The sequence below is a fragment of the Paralichthys olivaceus genome, chromosome 7 (assembly GCF_024713975.1).
Source record: "Paralichthys olivaceus isolate ysfri-2021 chromosome 7, ASM2471397v2, whole genome shotgun sequence".
NCBI lineage: Eukaryota > Metazoa > Chordata > Actinopteri > Pleuronectiformes > Paralichthyidae > Paralichthys > Paralichthys olivaceus.
In genome coordinates this window covers 1923385-1943463 of record NC_091099.1, presented here as the reverse complement: position 1 = coordinate 1943463, position 20079 = coordinate 1923385, and the positions used below count along the sequence as shown (strand labels likewise).

The 20079-nt window shown below is 41.9% G+C and overlaps 1 protein-coding gene across 2 annotated transcripts in view; it reads right to left on the bottom strand.

Moving 5' to 3' along the window:
* Window positions 1-20079, bottom strand: part of LOC109646205 (BTB/POZ domain-containing protein 10-like) — a 135364-nt gene that overhangs the window by 103158 nt on the left and 12127 nt on the right. The window lies entirely within an intron of this gene.

Sequence of the window (20079 nt, the reverse complement as noted above, 5' to 3'; positions counted from 1 at the left end):
TAACCCTAATCACAACCAAAAAATCCAACACTAATCACAACCCTAACCCTACCCCTTCCAAAGGTCGTAGAAGCTCGGGGGTGGCACCAATGGATCGGGCATAGCCACATTAGTGGAGATGGAACCAACTTCCAAGTCTCTATGACCTACAGAAAAAAAGTTATTGAAGAATATCTTGATCTCCAATGGGTATTCATTCCTAACCCTAACCCTAATAGCAACCCTAACCCTAACCCTAATCACAACCCTAACCCTAACCCTAATTGCAACCCTAACCCATATTAAGGATTAATTGGAATAACTCTGCGCTGCTTGCTCGAAATGTGCTGAAATTCGGTGTGGTTGCGTGGCAGGCCACCCTTTATTAATCATGAAATGCACAAGTCTCTAGGGCTTTCAGAAAAAAAGTTATTCAAAAATATCTTGTACTTTTTTTTATAGATTTGGTGGTTTCACCATTTCCGAAGGTCGTAGAAGCTCGGGGATGGTCCCAATGGATCGGGCATAGCCAAATTAGTGGAGATGGAACCAACTTCCAAGTCTCTATGACCTTCAGAAAAAAAGTTATTGAACAATATCTTGAACTCCTATAGGTTTTCATCCCTAACCCTAACCCTAATCACAACCAAAAAATCCAACACTAATCACAACCCTAACCCTACCCCTTCCAAAGGTCGTAGAAGCTCGGGGGTGGCACCAATGGATCGGGCATAGCCACATTAGTGGAGATGGAACCAACTTCCAAGTCTCTAAGACCTACAGAAAAAAAGTTATTGAAGAATATCTTGATCTCCAATGGGTATTCATTCCTAACCCTAACCCTAATAGCAACCCTAACCCTAACCCTAATCACAACCCTAACCCTAACCCTAATTGCAACCCTAACCCATATTAAGGATTAATTGGAATAACTCTGCGCTGCTTGCTCGAAATGTGCTGAAATTCGGTGTGGTTGCGTGGCAGGCCACCCTTTATTAATCATGAAATGCACAAGTCTCTAGGGCTTTCAGAAAAAAAGTTATTCAAAAATATCTTGTACTTTTTTTTATAGATTTGGTGGTTTCACCATTTCCGAAGGTCGTAGAAGCTCGGGGATGGTCCCAATGGATCGGGCATAGCCACATTAGTGGAGATGGAACCAACTTCCAAGTCTCTATGACCTTCAGAAAAAAAGTTATTGAACAATATCTTGAACTCCTATAGGTTTTCATCCCTAACCCTAACCCTAATCACAACCAAAAAATCCAACACTAATCACAACCCTAACCCTACCCCTTCCAAAGGTCGTAGAAGCTCGGGGGTGGCACCAATGGATCGGGCATAGCCACATTAGTGGAGATGGAACCAACTTCCAAGTCTCTAAGACCTACAGAAAAAAAGTTATTGAAGAATATCTTGATCTCCAATGGGTATTCATTCCTAACCCTAACCCTAATAGCAACCCTAACCCTAATCACAACCCTAACCCTAACCCTAATTGCAACCCTAACCCATATTAAGGATTAATTGGAATAACTCTGCGCTGCTTGCTCGAAATGTGCTGAAATTCGGTGTGGTTGCGTGGCAGGCCACCCTTTATTAATCATGAAATGCACAAGTCTCTAGGGCTTTCAGAAAAAAAGTTATTCAAAAATATCTTGTACTTTTTTTTATAGATTTGGTGGTTTCACCATTTCCGAAGGTCGTAGAAGCTCGGGGATGGTCCCAATGGATCGGGCATAGCCACATTAGTGGAGATGGAACCAACTTCCAAGTCTCTATGACCTTCAGAAAAAAAGTTATTGAACAATATCTTGAACTCCTATAGGTTTTCATCCCTAACCCTAACCCTAATCACAACCAAAAAATCCAACACTAATCACAACCCTAACCCTACCCCTTCCAAAGGTCGTAGAAGCTCGGGGGTGGTACCAATGGATCGGGCATAGCCACATTAGTGGAGATGGAACCAACTTCCAAGTCTCTATGACCTACAGAAAAAAAGTTATTGAAGAATATCTTGATCTCCAATGGGTATTCATTCCTAACCCTAACCCTAATAGCAACCCTAACCCTAACCCTAATCACAACCCTAACCCTAACCCTAACCCTAATTGCAACCCTAACCCATATTAAGGATTAATTAGAATAACTCTGCGCTGCTTGCTCAAAATGTGCTGAAATTCGGTGTGGTTGCGTGGCAGGCCACCCTTTATTAATCATGAAATGCACAAGTCTCTAGGGCTTTCAGAAAAAAAGTTATTCAAAAATATCTTGTACTTTTTTTTATAGATTTGGTGGTTTCACCATTTCCGAAGGTCGTAGAAGCTCGGGGATGGTCCCAATGGATCGGGCATAGCCACATTAGTGGAGATGGAACCAACTTCCAAGTCTCTATGACCTTCAGAAAAAAAGTTATTGAACAATATCTTGAACTCCTATAGGTTTTCATCCCTAACCCTAACCCTAATCACAACCAAAAAATCCAACACTAATCACAACCCTAACCCTACCCCTTCCAAAGGTCGTAGAAGCTCGGGGGTGGTACCAATGGATCGGGCATAGCCACATTAGTGGAGATGGAACCAACTTCCAAGTCTCTATGACCTACAGAAAAAAAGTTATTGAAGAATATCTTGATCTCCAATGGGTATTCATTCCTAACCCTAACCCTAATAGCAACCCTAACCCTAACCCTAATCACAACCCTAACCCTAACCCTAATTGCAACCCTAACCCATATTAAGGATTAATTGGAATAACTCTGCGCTGCTTGCTCGAAATGTGCTGAAATTCGGTGTGGTTGCGTGGCAGGCCACCCTTTATTAATCATGAAATGCACAAGTCTCTAGGGCTTTCAGAAAAAAAGTTATTCAAAAATATCTTGTACTTTTTTTTATAGATTTGGTGGTTTCACCATTTCCGAAGGTCGTAGAAGCTCGGGGATGGTCCCAATGGATCGGGCATAGCCACATTAGTGGAGATGGAACCAACTTCCAAGTCTCTATGACCTTCAGAAAAAAAGTTATTGAACAATATCTTGAACTCCTATAGGTTTTCATCCCTAACCCTAACCCTAATCACAACCAAAAAATCCAACACTAATCACAACCCTAACCCTACCCCTTCCAAAGGTCGTAGAAGCTCGGGGGTGGTACCAATGGATCGGGCATAGCCACATTAGTGGAGATGGAACCAACTTCCAAGTCTCTATGACCTTCAGAAAAAAAGTTATTGAAGAATATCTTGATCTCCAATGGGTATTCATTCCTAACCCTAACCCTAATAGCAACCCTAACCCTAACCCTAATCACAACCCTAACCCTAATTGCAACCCTAACCAATATTAAGGATTAATTGGAATAACTCTGCGCTGCTTGCTCGAAATGTGCTGAAATTCGGTGTGGTTGCGTGGCAGGCCACCCTTTATTAATCATGAAATGCACAAGTCTCTAGGGCTTTCAGAAAAAAAGTTATTCAAAAATATCTTGTACTTTTTTTTATAGATTTGGTGGTTTCACCATTTCCGAAGGTCGTAGAAGCTCGGGGATGGTCCCAATGGATCGGGCATAGCCACATTAGTGGAGATGGAACCAACTTCCAAGTCTCTATGACCTTCAGAAAAAAAGTTATTGAACAATATCTTGAACTCCTATAGGTTTTCATCCCTAACCCTAACCCTAATCACAACCAAAAAATCCAACACTAATCACAACCCTAACCCTACCCCTTCCAAAGGTCGTAGAAGCTCGGGGGTGGCACCAATGGATCGGGCATAGCCACATTAGTGGAGATGGAACCAACTTCCAAGTCTCTATGACCTACAGAAAAAAAGTTATTGAAGAATATCTTGATCTCCAATGGGTATTCATTCCTAACCCTAACCCTAATAGCAACCCTAACCCTAACCCTAATCACAACCCTAACCCTAACCCTAATTGCAACCCTAACCCATATTAAGGATTAATTGGAATAACTCTGCGCTGCTTGCTCGAAATGTGCTGAAATTCGGTGTGGTTGCGTGGCAGGCCACCCTTTATTAATCATGAAATGCACAAGTCTCTATGACCTACAGAAAAAAAGTTATTGAAGAATATCTTGATCTCCAATGGGTATTCATTCCTAACCCTAACCCTAATAGCAACCCTAACCCTAACCCTAATCACAACCCTAACCCTAACCCTAATTGCAACCCTAACCCATATTAAGGATTAATTGGAATAACTCTGCGCTGCTTGCTCGAAATGTGCTGAAATTCGGTGTGGTTGCGTGGCAGGCCACCCTTTATTAATCATGAAATGCACAAGTCTCTAGGGCTTTCAGAAAAAAAGTTATTCAAAAATATCTTGTACTTTTTTTTTATAGATTTGGTGGTTTCACCATTTCCGAAGGTCGTAGAAGCTCGGGGATGGTCCCAATGGATCGGGCATAGCCACATTAGTGGAGATGGAACCAACTTCCAAGTCTCTATGACCTTCAGAAAAAAAGTTATTGAACAATATCTTGAACTCCTATAGGTTTTCATCCCTAACCCTAACCCTAATCACAACCAAAAAATCCAACACTAATCACAACCCTAACCCTACCCCTTCCAAAGGTCGTAGAAGCTCGGGGGTGGCACCAATGGATCGGGCATAGCCACATTAGTGGAGATGGAACCAACTTCCAAGTCTCTATGACCTACAGAAAAAAAGTTATTGAAGAATATCTTGATCTCCAATGGGTATTCATTCCTAACCCTAACCCTAATAGCAACCCTAACCCTAACCCTAATCACAACCCTAACCCTAACCCTAATTGCAACCCTAACCCATATTAAGGATTAATTGGAATAACTCTGCGCTGCTTGCTCGAAATGTGCTGAAATTCGGTGTGGTTGCGTGGCAGGCCACCCTTTATTAATCATGAAATGCACAAGTCTCTAGGGCTTTCAGAAAAAAAGTTATTCAAAAATATCTTGTACTTTTTTTTATAGATTTGGTGGTTTCACCATTTCCGAAGGTCGTAGAAGCTCGGGGATGGTCCCAATGGATCGGGCATAGCCACATTAGTGGAGATGGAACCAACTTCCAAGTCTCTATGACCTTCAGAAAAAAAGTTATTGAACAATATCTTGAACTCCTATAGGTTTTCATCCCTAACCCTAACCCTAATCACAACCAAAAAATCCAACACTAATCACAACCCTAACCCTACCCCTTCCAAAGGTCGTAGAAGCTCGGGGATGGTACCAATGGATCGGGCATAGCCACATTAGTGGAGATGGAACCAACTTCCAAGTCTCTATGACCTTCAGAAAAAAAGTTATTGAACAATATCTTGAACTCCTATAGGTTTTCATCCCTAACCCTAACCCTAATCACAACCAAAAAATCCAACACTAATCACAACCCTAACCCTACCCCTTCCAAAGGTCGTAGAAGCTCGGGGGTGGTACCAATGGATCGGGCATAGCCACATTAGTGGAGATGGAACCAACTTCCAAGTCTCTATGACCTACAGAAAAAAAGTTATTGAACAATATCTTGATCTCCAATGGGTATTCATTCCTAACCCTAACCCTAATAGCAACCCTAACCCTAACCCTAATCACAACCCTAACCCTAACCCTAATTGCAACCCTAACCCATATTAAGGATTAATTGGAATAACTCTGCGCTGCTTGCTCGAAATGTGCTGAAATTCGGTGTGGTTGCGTGGCAGGCCACCCTTTATTAATCATGAAATGCACAAGTCTCTAGGGCTTTCAGAAAAAAAGTTATTCAAAAATATCTTGTACTTTTTTTTATAGATTTGGTGGTTTCACCATTTCCGAAGGTCGTAGAAGCTCGGGGATGGTCCCAATGGATCGGGCATAGCCACATTAGTGGAGATGGAACCAACTTCCAAGTCTCTATGACCTTCAGAAAAAAAGTTATTGAACAATATCTTGAACTCCTATAGGTTTTCATCCCTAACCCTAACCCTAATCACAACCAAAAAATCCAACACTAATCACAACCCTAACCCTACCCCTTCCAAAGGTCGTAGAAGCTCGGGGGTGGTACCAATGGATCGGGCATAGCCACATTAGTGGAGATGGAACCAACTTCCAAGTCTCTATGACCTACAGAAAAAAAGTTATTGAAGAATATCTTGATCTCCAATGGGTATTCATTCCTAACCCTAACCCTAATAGCAACCCTAACCCTAACCCTAATCACAACCCTAACCCTAACCCTAATTGCAACCCTAACCCATATTAAGGATTAATTGGAATAACTCTGCGCTGCTTGCTCGAAATGTGCTGAAATTCGGTGTGGTTGCGTGGCAGGCCACCCTTTATTAATCATGAAATGCACAAGTCTCTAGGGCTTTCAGAAAAAAAGTTATTCAAAAATATCTTGTACTTTTTTTTATAGATTTGGTGGTTTCACCATTTCCGAAGGTCGTAGAAGCTCGGGGATGGTCCCAATGGATCGGGCATAGCCACATTAGTGGAGATGGAACCAACTTCCAAGTCTCTATGACCTTCAGAAAAAAAGTTATTGAACAATATCTTGAACTCCTATAGGTTTTCATCCCTAACCCTAACCCTAATCACAACCAAAAAATCCAACACTAATCACAACCCTAACCCTACCCCTTCCAAAGGTCGTAGAAGCTCGGGGGTGGTCCCAATGGATCGGGCATAGCCACATTAGTGGAGATGGAACCAACTTCCAAGTCTCTATGACCTTCAGAAAAAAAGTTATTGAACAATATCTTGAACTCCTATAGGTTTTCATCCCTAACCCTAACCCTAATCACAACCAAAAAATCCAACACTAATCACAACCCTAACCCTACCCCTTCCAAAGGTCGTAGAAGCTCGGGGGTGGTACCAATGGATCGGGCATAGCCACATTAGTGGAGATGGAACCAACTTCCAAGTCTCTATGACCTTCAGAAAAAAAGTTATTGAAGAATATCTTGATCTCCAATGGGTATTCATTCCTAACCCTAACCCTAATAGCAACCCTAACCCTAACCCTAATCACAACCCTAACCCTAATTGCAACCCTAACCAATATTAAGGATTAATTGGAATAACTCTGCGCTGCTTGCTCGAAATGTGCTGAAATTCGGTGTGGTTGCGTGGCAGGCCACCCTTTATTAATCATGAAATGCACAAGTCTCTAGGGCTTTCAGAAAAAAAGTTATTCAAAAATATCTTGTACTTTTTTTTATAGATTTGGTGGTTTCACCATTTCCGAAGGTCGTAGAAGCTCGGGGATGGTCCCAATGGATCGGGCATAGCCACATTAGTGGAGATGGAACCAACTTCCAAGTCTCTATGACCTTCAGAAAAAAAGTTATTGAACAATATCTTGAACTCCTATAGGTTTTCATCCCTAACCCTAACCCTAATCACAACCAAAAAATCCAACACTAATCACAACCCTAACCCTACCCCTTCCAAAGGTCGTAGAAGCTCGGGGGTGGCACCAATGGATCGGGCATAGCCACATTAGTGGAGATGGAACCAACTTCCAAGTCTCTATGACCTACAGAAAAAAAGTTATTGAAGAATATCTTGATCTCCAATGGGTATTCATTCCTAACCCTAACCCTAATAGCAACCCTAACCCTAACCCTAATCACAACCCTAACCCTAACCCTAATTGCAACCCTAACCCATATTAAGGATTAATTGGAATAACTCTGCGCTGCTTGCTCGAAATGTGCTGAAATTCGGTGTGGTTGCGTGGCAGGCCACCCTTTATTAATCATGAAATGCACAAGTCTCTATGACCTACAGAAAAAAAGTTATTGAAGAATATCTTGATCTCCAATGGGTATTCATTCCTAACCCTAACCCTAATAGCAACCCTAACCCTAACCCTAATCACAACCCTAACCCTAACCCTAATTGCAACCCTAACCCATATTAAGGATTAATTGGAATAACTCTGCGCTGCTTGCTCGAAATGTGCTGAAATTCGGTGTGGTTGCGTGGCAGGCCACCCTTTATTAATCATGAAATGCACAAGTCTCTAGGGCTTTCAGAAAAAAAGTTATTCAAAAATATCTTGTACTTTTTTTTATAGATTTGGTGGTTTCACCATTTCCGAAGGTCGTAGAAGCTCGGGGATGGTCCCAATGGATCGGGCATAGCCACATTAGTGGAGATGGAACCAACTTCCAAGTCTCTATGACCTTCAGAAAAAAAGTTATTGAACAATATCTTGAACTCCTATAGGTTTTCATCCCTAACCCTAACCCTAATCACAACCAAAAAATCCAACACTAATCACAACCCTAACCCTACCCCTTCCAAAGGTCGTAGAAGCTCGGGGATGGTACCAATGGATCGGGCATAGCCACATTAGTGGAGATGGAACCAACTTCCAAGTCTCTATGACCTTCAGAAAAAAAGTTATTGAACAATATCTTGAACTCCTATAGGTTTTCATCCCTAACCCTAACCCTAATCACAACCAAAAAATCCAACACTAATCACAACCCTAACCCTACCCCTTCCAAAGGTCGTAGAAGCTCGGGGGTGGTACCAATGGATCGGGCATAGCCACATTAGTGGAGATGGAACCAACTTCCAAGTCTCTATGACCTACAGAAAAAAAGTTATTGAAGAATATCTTGATCTCCAATGGGTATTCATTCCTAACCCTAACCCTAATAGCAACCCTAACCCTAACCCTAATCACAACCCTAACCCTAACCCTAATTGCAACCCTAACCCATATTAAGGATTAATTGGAATAACTCTGCGCTGCTTGCTCGAAATGTGCTGAAATTCGGTGTGGTTGCGTGGCAGGCCACCCTTTATTAATCATGAAATGCACAAGTCTCTAGGGCTTTCAGAAAAAAAGTTATTCAAAAATATCTTGTACTTTTTTTTATAGATTTGGTGGTTTCACCATTTCCGAAGGTCGTAGAAGCTCGGGGATGGTCCCAATGGATCGGGCATAGCCACATTAGTGGAGATGGAACCAACTTCCAAGTCTCTATGACCTTCAGAAAAAAAGTTATTGAACAATATCTTGAACTCCTATAGGTTTTCATCCCTAACCCTAACCCTAATCACAACCAAAAAATCCAACACTAATCACAACCCTAACCCTACCCCTTCCAAAGGTCGTAGAAGCTCGGGGGTGGTACCAATGGATCGGGCATAGCCACATTAGTGGAGATGGAACCAACTTCCAAGTCTCTATGACCTACAGAAAAAAAGTTATTGAAGAATATCTTGATCTCCAATGGGTATTCATTCCTAACCCTAACCCTAATAGCAACCCTAACCCTAACCCTAATCACAACCCTAACCCTAACCCTAATTGCAACCCTAACCCATATTAAGGATTAATTGGAATAACTCTGCGCTGCTTGCTCGAAATGTGCTGAAATTCGGTGTGGTTGCGTGGCAGGCCACCCTTTATTAATCATGAAATGCACAAGTCTCTAGGGCTTTCAGAAAAAAAGTTATTCAAAAATATCTTGTACTTTTTTTTATAGATTTGGTGGTTTCACCATTTCCGAAGGTCGTAGAAGCTCGGGGATGGTCCCAATGGATCGGGCATAGCCACATTAGTGGAGATGGAACCAACTTCCAAGTCTCTATGACCTTCAGAAAAAAAGTTATTGAACAATATCTTGAACTCCTATAGGTTTTCATCCCTAACCCTAACCCTAATCACAACCAAAAAATCCAACACTAATCACAACCCTAACCCTACCCCTTCCAAAGGTCATAGAAGCTCGGGGGTGGTACCAATGGATCGGGCATAGCCACATTAGTGGAGATGGAACCAACTTCCAAGTCTCTATGACCTACAGAAAAAAAGTTATTGAAGAATATCTTGATCTCCAATGGGTATTCATTCCTAACCCTAACCCTAATAGCAACCCTAACCCTAACCCTAATTACAACCCTAACCCTAACCCTAATTGCAACCCTAACCCATATTAAGGATTAATTGGAATAACTCTGCGCTGCTTGCTCGAAATGTGCTGAAATTCGGTGTGGTTGCGTGGCAGGCCACCCTTTATTAATCATGAAATGCACAAGTCTCTAGGGCTTTCAGAAAAAAAGTTATTCAAAAATATCTTGTACTTTTTTTTTATAGATTTGGTGGTTTCACCATTTCCGAAGGTCGTAGAAGCTCGGGGATGGTCCCAATGGATCGGGCATAGCCACATTAGTGGAGATGGAACCAACTTCCAAGTCTCTATGACCTTCAGAAAAAAAGTTATTGAACAATATCTTGAACTCCTATAGGTTTTCATCCCTAACCCTAACCCTAATCACAACCAAAAAATCCAACACTAATCACAACCCTAACCCTACCCCTTCCAAAGGTCGTAGAAGCTCGGGGGTGGTACCAATGGATCGGGCATAGCCACATTAGTGAAGATGGAACCAACTTCCAAGTCTCTATGACCTACAGAAAAAAAGTTATTGAAGAATATCTTGATCTCCAATGGGTATTCATTCCTAACCCTAACCCTAATAGCAACCCTAACCCTAACCCTAATCACAACCCTAACCCTAACCCTAATTGCAACCCTAACCCATATTAAGGATTAATTGGAATAACTCTGCGCTGCTTGCTCGAAATGTGCTGAAATTCGGTGTGGTTGCGTGGCAGGCCACCCTTTATTAATCATGAAATGCACAAGTCTCTAGGGCTTTCAGAAAAAAAGTTATTCAAAAATATCTTGTACTTTTTTTTATAGATTTGGTGGTTTCACCATTTCCGAAGGTCGTAGAAGCTCGGGGATGGTCCCAATGGATCGGGCATAGCCACATTAGTGGAGATGGAACCAACTTCCAAGTCTCTATGACCTTCAGAAAAAAAGTTATTGAACAATATCTTGAACTCCTATAGGTTTTCATCCCTAACCCTAACCCTAATCACAACCAAAAAATCCAACACTAATCACAACCCTAACCCTACCCCTTCCAAAGGTCGTAGAAGCTCGGGGGTGGTACCAATGGATCGGGCATAGCCACATTAGTGGAGATGGAACCAACTTCCAAGTCTCTATGACCTTCAGAAAAAAAGTTATTGAACAATATCTTGAACTCCTATAGGTTTTCATCCCTAACCCTAACCCTAATCACAACCAAAAAATCCAACACTAATCACAACCCTAACCCTACCCCTTCCAAAGGTCGTAGAAGCTCGGGGGTGGTACCAATGGATCGGGCATAGCCACATTAGTGGAGATGGAACCAACTTCCAAGTCTCTATGACCTACAGAAAAAAAGTTATTGAAGAATATCTTGATCTCCAATGGGTATTCATTCCTAACCCTAACCCTAATAGCAACCCTAACCCTAACCCTAATCACAACCCTAACCCTAACCCTAATTGCAACCCTAACCCATATTAAGGATTAATTGGAATAACTCTGCGCTGCTTGCTCGAAATGTGCTGAAATTCGGTGTGGTTGCGTGGCAGGCCACCCTTTATTAATCATGAAATGCACAAGTCTCTAGGGCTTTCAGAAAAAAAGTTATTCAAAAATATCTTGTACTTTTTTTTATAGATTTGGTGGTTTCACCATTTCCGAAGGTCGTAGAAGCTCGGGGATGGTCCCAATGGATCGGGCATAGCCACATTAGTGGAGATGGAACCAACTTCCAAGTCTCTATGACCTTCAGAAAAAAAGTTATTGAACAATATCTTGAACTCCTATAGGTTTTCATCCCTAACCCTAACCCTAATCACAACCAAAAAATCCAACACTAATCACAACCCTAACCCTACCCCTTCCAAAGGTCGTAGAAGCTCGGGGGTGGTACCAATGGATCGGGCATAGCCACATTAGTGGAGATGGAACCAACTTCCAAGTCTCTATGACCTACAGAAAAAAAGTTATTGAAGAATATCTTGATCTCCAATGGGTATTCATTCCTAACCCTAACCCTAATAGCAACCCTAACCCTAACCCTAATCACAACCCTAACCCTAACCCTAATTGCAACCCTAACCCATATTAAGGATTAATTGGAATAACTCTGCGCTGCTTGCTCGAAATGTGCTGAAATTCGGTGTGGTTGCGTGGCAGGCCACCCTTTATTAATCATGAAATGCACAAGTCTCTAGGGCTTTCAGAAAAAAAGTTATTCAAAAATATCTTGTACTTTTTTTTATAGATTTGGTGGTTTCACCATTTCCGAAGGTCGTAGAAGCTCGGGGATGGTCCCAATGGATCGGGCATAGCCACATTAGTGGAGATGGAACCAACTTCCAAGTCTCTATGACCTTCAGAAAAAAAGTTATTGAACAATATCTTGAACTCCTATAGGTTTTCATCCCTAACCCTAACCCTAATCACAACCAAAAAATCCAACACTAATCACAACCCTAACCCTACCCCTTCCAAAGGTCGTAGAAGCTCGGGGGTGGTACCAATGGATCGGGCATAGCCACATTAGTGGAGATGGAACCAACTTCCAAGTCTCTATGACCTTCAGAAAAAAAGTTATTGAACAATATCTTGAACTCCTATAGGTTTTCATCCCTAACCCTAACCCTAATCACAACCAAAAAATCCAACACTAATCACAACCCTAACCCTACCCCTTCCAAAGGTCGTAGAAGCTCGGGGGTGGTACCAATGGATCGGGCATAGCCACATTAGTGGAGATGGAACCAACTTCCAAGTCTCTATGACCTACAGAAAAAAAGTTATTGAAGAATATCTTGATCTCCAATGGGTATTCATTCCTAACCCTAACCCTAATAGCAACCCTAACCCTAACCCTAATCACAACCCTAACCCTAACCCTAATTGCAACCCTAACCCATATTAAGGATTAATTGGAATAACTCTGCGCTGCTTGCTCGAAATGTGCTGAAATTCGGTGTGGTTGCGTGGCAGGCCACCCTTTATTAATCATGAAATGCACAAGTCTCTAGGGCTTTCAGAAAAAAAGTTATTCAAAAATATCTTGTACTTTTTTTTATAGATTTGGTGGTTTCACCATTTCCGAAGGTCGTAGAAGCTCGGGGATGGTCCCAATGGATCGGGCATAGCCACATTAGTGGAGATGGAACCAACTTCCAAGTCTCTATGACCTTCAGAAAAAAAGTTATTGAACAATATCTTGAACTCCTATAGGTTTTCATCCCTAACCCTAACCCTAATCACAACCAAAAAATCCAACACTAATCACAACCCTAACCCTACCCCTTCCAAAGGTCGTAGAAGCTCGGGGGTGGTACCAATGGATCGGGCATAGCCACATTAGTGGAGATGGAACCAACTTCCAAGTCTCTATGACCTTCAGAAAAAAAGTTATTGAACAATATCTTGAACTCCTATAGGTTTTCATCCCTAACCCTAACCCTAATCACAACCAAAAAATCCAACACTAATCACAACCCTAACCCTACCCCTTCCAAAGGTCGTAGAAGCTCGGGGGTGGTACCAATGGATCGGGCATAGCCACATTAGTGGAGATGGAACCAACTTCCAAGTCTCTATGACCTACAGAAAAAAAGTTATTGAAGAATATCTTGATCTCCAATGGGTATTCATTCCTAACCCTAACCCTAATAGCAACCCTAACCCTAACCCTAATCACAACCCTAACCCTAACCCTAATTGCAACCCTAACCCATATTAAGGATTAATTGGAATAACTCTGCGCTGCTTGCTCGAAATGTGCTGAAATTCGGTGTGGTTGCGTGGCAGGCCACCCTTTATTAATCATGAAATGCACAAGTCTCTAGGGCTTTCAGAAAAAAAGTTATTCAAAAATATCTTGTACTTTTTTTTATAGATTTGGTGGTTTCACCATTTCCGAAGGTCGTAGAAGCTCGGGGATGGTCCCAATGGATCGGGCATAGCCACATTAGTGGAGATGGAACCAACTTCCAAGTCTCTATGACCTTCAGAAAAAAAGTTATTGAACAATATCTTGAACTCCTATAGGTTTTCATCCCTAACCCTAACCCTAATCACAACCAAAAAATCCAACACTAATCACAACCCTAACCCTACCCCTTCCAAAGGTCGTAGAAGCTCGGGGGTGGTACCAATGGATCGGGCATAGCCACATTAGTGGAGATGGAACCAACTTCCAAGTCTCTATGACCTTCAGAAAAAAAGTTATTGAACAATATCTTGAACTCCTATAGGTTTTCATCCCTAACCCTAACCCTAATCACAACCAAAAAATCCAACACTAATCACAACCCTAACCCTACCCCTTCCAAAGGTCGTAGAAGCTCGGGGGTGGTACCAATGGATCGGGCATAGCCACATTAGTGGAGATGGAACCAACTTCCAAGTCTCTATGACCTACAGAAAAAAAGTTATTGAAGAATATCTTGATCTCCAATGGGTATTCATTCCTAACCCTAACCCTAATAGCAACCCTAACCCTAACCCTAATCACAACCCTAACCCTAACCCTAATTGCAACCCTAACCCATATTAAGGATTAATTGGAATAACTCTGCGCTGCTTGCTCGAAATGTGCTGAAATTCGGTGTGGTTGCGTGGCAGGCCACCCTTTATTAATCATGAAATGCACAAGTCTCTAGGGCTTTCAGAAAAAAAGTTATTCAAAAATATCTTGTACTTTTTTTTATAGATTTGGTGGTTTCACCATTTCCGAAGGTCGTAGAAGCTCGGGGATGGTCCCAATGGATCGGGCATAGCCACATTAGTGGAGATGGAACCAACTTCCAAGTCTCTATGACCTTCAGAAAAAAAGTTATTGAACAATATCTTGAACTCCTATAGGTTTTCATCCCTAACCCTAACCCTAATCACAACCAAAAAATCCAACACTAATCACAACCCTAACCCTACCCCTTCCAAAGGTCGTAGAAGCTCGGGGGTGGTACCAATGGATCGGGCATAGCCACATTAGTGGAGATGGAACCAACTTCCAAGTCTCTATGACCTACAGAAAAAAAGTTATTGAAGAATATCTTGATCTCCAATGGGTATTCATTCCTAACCCTAACCCTAATAGCAACCCTAACCCTAACCCTAATCACAACCCTAACCCTAACCCTAATTGCAACCCTAACCCATATTAAGGATTAATTGGAATAACTCTGCGCTGCTTGCTCGAAATGTGCTGAAATTCGGTGTGGTTGCGTGGCAGGCCACCCTTTATTAATCATGAAATGCACAAGTCTCTAGGGCTTTCAGAAAAAAAGTTATTCAAAAATATCTTGTACTTTTTTTTATAGATTTGGTGGTTTCACCATTTCCGAAGGTCGTAGAAGCTCGGGGATGGTCCCAATGGATCGGGCATAGCCACATTAGTGGAGATGGAACCAACTTCCAAGTCTCTATGACCTTCAGAAAAAAAGTTATTGAACAATATCTTGAACTCCTATAGGTTTTCATCCCTAACCCTAACCCTAATCACAACCAAAAAATCCAACACTAATCACAACCCTAACCCTACCCCTTCCAAAGGTCGTAGAAGCTCGGGGGTGGTACCAATGGATCGGGCATAGCCACATTAGTGGAGATGGAACCAACTTCCAAGTCTCTATGACCTACAGAAAAAAAGTTATTGAAGAATATCTTGATCTCCAATGGGTATTCATTCCTAACCCTAACCCTAATAGCAACCCTAACCCTAACCCTAATCACAACCCTAACCCTAACCCTAATTGCAACCCTAACCCATATTAAGGATTAATTGGAATAACTCTGCGCTGCTTGCTCGAAATGTGCTGAAATTCGGTGTGGTTGCGTGGCAGGCCACCCTTTATTAATCATGAAATGCACAAGTCTCTAGGGCTTTCAGAAAAAAAGTTATTCAAAAATATCTTGTACTTTTTTTTATAGATTTGGTGGTTTCACCATTTCCGAAGGTCGTAGAAGCTCGGGGATGGTCCCAATGGATCGGGCATAGCCACATTAGTGGAGATGGAACCAACTTCCAAGTCTCTATGACCTTCAGAAAAAAAGTTATTGAACAATATCTTGAACTCCTATAGGTTTTCATCCCTAACCCTAACCCTAATCACAACCAAAAAATCCAACACTAATCACAACCCTAACCCTACCCCTTCCAAAGGTCGTAGAAGCTCGGGGGTGGTACCAATGGATCGGGCATAGCCACATTAGTGGAGATGGAACCAACTTCCAAGTCTCTATGACCTTCAGAAAAAAAGTTATTGAACAATATCTTGAACTCCTATAGGTTTTCATCCCTAACCCTAACCCTAATCACAACCAAAAAATCCAACACTAATCACAACCCTAACCCTACCCCTTCCAAAGGTCGTAGAAGCTCGGGGGTGGTACCAATGGATCGGGCATAGCCACATTAGTGGAGATGGAACCAACTTCCAAGTCTCTATGACCTACAGAAAAAAAGTTATTGAAGAATATCTTGATCTCCAATGGGTATTCATTCCTAACCCTAACCCTAATAGCAACCCTAACCCTAACCCTAATCACAACCCTAACCCTAACCCTAATTGCAACCCTAACCCATATTAAGGATTAATTGGAATAACTCTGCGCTGCTTGCTCGAAATGTGCTGAAATTCGGTGTGGTTGCGTGGCAGGCCACCCTTTATTAATCATGAAATGCACAAGTCTCTAGGGCTTTCAGAAAAAAAGTTATTCAAAAATATCTTGTACTTTTTTTTATAGATTTGGTGGTTTCACCATTTCCGAAGGTCGTAGAAGCTCGGGGATGGTCCCAATGGATCGGGCATAGCCACATTAGTGGAGATGGAACCAACTTCCAAGTCTCTATGACCTTCAGAAAAAAAGTTATTGAACAATATCTTGAACTCCTATAGGTTTTCATCCCTAACCCTAACCCTAATCACAACCAAAAAATCCAACACTAATCACAACCCTAACCCTACCCCTTCCAAAGGTCGTAGAAGCTCGGGGGTGGTACCAATGGATCGGGCATAGCCACATTAGTGGAGATGGAACCAACTTCCAAGTCTCTATGACCTACAGAAAAAAAGTTATTGAAGAATATCTTGATCTCCAATGGGTATTCATTCCTAACCCTAACCCTAATAGCAACCCTAACCCTAACCCTAATCACAACCCTAACCCTAACCCTAATTGCAACCCTAACCCATATTAAGGATTAATTGGAATAACTCTGCGCTGCTTGCTCGAAATGTGCTGAAATTCGGTGTGGTTGCGTGGCAGGCCACCCTTTATTAATCATGAAATGCACAAGTCTCTAGGGCTTTCAGAAAAAAAGTTATTCAAAAATATCTTGTACTTTTTTTTATAGATTTGGTGGTTTCACCATTTCCGAAGGTCGTAGAAGCTCGGGGATGGTCCCAATGGATCGGGCATAGCCACATTAGTGGAGATGGAACCAACTTCCAAGTCTCTATGACCTTCAGAAAAAAAGTTATTGAACAATATCTTGAACTCCTATAGGTTTTCATCCCTAACCCTAACCCTAATCACAACCAAAAAATCCAACACTAATCACAACCCTAACCCTACCCCTTCCAAAGGTCGTAGAAGCTCGGGGGTGGTACCAATGGATCGGGCATAGCCACATTAGTGGAGATGGAACCAACTTCCAAGTCTCTATGACCTACAGAAAAAAAGTTATTGAAGAATATCTTGATCTCCAATGGGTATTCATTCCTAACCCTAACCCTAATAGCAACCCTAACCCTAACCCTAATCACAACCCTAACCCTAACCCTAATTGCAACCCTAACCCATATTAAGGATTAATTGGAATAACTCTGCGCTGCTTGCTCGAAATGTGCTGAAATTCGGTGTGGTTGCGTGGCAGGCCACCCTTTATTAATCATGAAATGCACAAGTCTCTAGGGCTTTCAGAAAAAAAGTTATTCAAAAATATCTTGTACTTTTTTTTATAGATTTGGTGGTTTCACCATTTCCGAAGGTCGTAGAAGCTCGGGGATGGTCCCAATGGATCGGGCATAGCCACATTAGTGGAGATGGAACCAACTTCCAAGTCTCTATGACCTTCAGAAAAAAAGTTATTGAACAATATCTTGAACTCCTATAGGTTTTCATCCCTAACCCTAACCCTAATCACAACCAAAAAATCCAACACTAATCACAACCCTAACCCTACCCCTTCCAAAGGTCGTAGAAGCTCGGGGGTGGTACCAATGGATCGGGCATAGCCACATTAGTGGAGATGGAACCAACTTCCAAGTCTCTATGACCTACAGAAAAAAAGTTATTGAAGAATATCTTGATCTCCAATGGGTATTCATTCCTAACCCTAACCCTAATAGCAACCCTAACCCTAACCCTAATTACAACCCTAACCCTAACCCTAATTGCAACCCTAACCCATATTAAGGATTAATTGGAATAACTCTGCGCTGCTTGCTCGAAATGTGCTGAAATTCGGTGTGGTTGCGTGGCAGGCCACCCTTTATTAATCATGAAATGCACAAGTCTCTAGGGCTTTCAGAAAAAAAGTTATTCAAAAATATCTTGTACTTTTTTTTATAGATTTGGTGGTTTCACCATTTCCGAAGGTCGTAGAAGCTCGGGGATGGTCCCAATGGATCGGGCATAGCCACATTAGTGGAGATGGAACCAACTTCCAAGTCTCTATGACCTTCAGAAAAAAAGTTATTGAACAATATCTTGAACTCCTATAGGTTTTCATCCCTAACCCTAACCCTAATCACAACCAAAAAATCCAACACTAATCACAACCCTAACCCTACCCCTTCCAAAGGTCGTAGAAGCTCGGGGGTGGTACCAATGGATCGGGCATAGCCACATTAGTGGAGATGGAACCAACTTCCAAGTCTCTATGACCTACAGAAAAAAAGTTATTGAAGAATATCTTGATCTCCAATGGGTATTCATTCCTAACCCTAACCCTAATAGCAACCCTAACCCTAACCCTAATCACAACCCTAACCCTAACCCTAATTGCAACCCTAACCCATATTAAGGATTAATTGGAATAACTCTGCGCTGCTTGCTCGAAATGTGCTGAAATTCGGTGTGGTTGCGTGGCAGGCCACCCTTTATTAATCATGAAATGCACAAGTCTCTAGGGCTTTCAGAAAAAAAGTTATTCAAAAATATCTTGTACTTTTTTTTATAGATTTGGTGGTTTCACCATTTCCGAAGGTCGTAGAAGCTCGGGGATGGTCCCAATGGATCGGGCATAGCCACATTAGTGGAGATGGAACCAACTTCCAAGTCTCTATGACCTTCAGAAAAAAAGTTATTGAACAATATCTTGAACTCCTATAGGTTTTCATCCCTAACCCTAACCCTAATCACAACCAAAAAATCCAACACTAATCACAACCCTAACCCTACCCCTTCCAAAGGTCGTAGAAGCTCGGGGGTGGTACCAATGGATCGGGCATAGCCACATTAGTGGAGATGGAACCAACTTCCAAGTCTCTATGACCTACAGAAAAAAAGTTATTGAAGAATATCTTGATCTCCAATGGGTATTCATTCCTAACCCTAACCCTAATAGCAACCCTAACCCTAACCCTAATCACAACCCTAACCCTAACCCTAATTGCAACCCTAACCCATATTAAGGATTAATTGGAATAACTCTGCGCTGCTTGCTCGAAATGTGCTGAAATTCGGTGTGGTTGCGTGGCAGGCCACCCTTTATTAATCATGAAATGCACAAGTCTCTAGGGCTTTCAGAAAAAAAGTTATTCAAAAATATCTTGTACTTTTTTTTTATAGATTTGGTGGTTTCACCATTTCCGAAGGTCGTAGAAGCTCGGGGATGGTCCCAATGGATCGGGCATAGCCACATTAGTGGAGATGGAACCAACTTCCAAGTCTCTATGACCTTCAGAAAAAAAGTTATTGAACAATATCTTGAACTCCTATAGGTTTTCATCCCTAACCCTAACCCTAATCACAACCAAAAAATCCAACACTAATCACAACCCTAACCCTACCCCTTCCAAAGGTCGTAGAAGCTCGGGGGTGGCACCAATGGATCGGGCATAGCCACATTAGTGGAGATGGAACCAACTTCCAAGTCTCTATGACCTACAGAAAAAAAGTTATTGAAGAATATCTTGATCTCCAATGGGTATTCATTCCTAACCCTAACCCTAATAGCAACCCTAACCCTAACCCTAATTGCAACCCTAACCC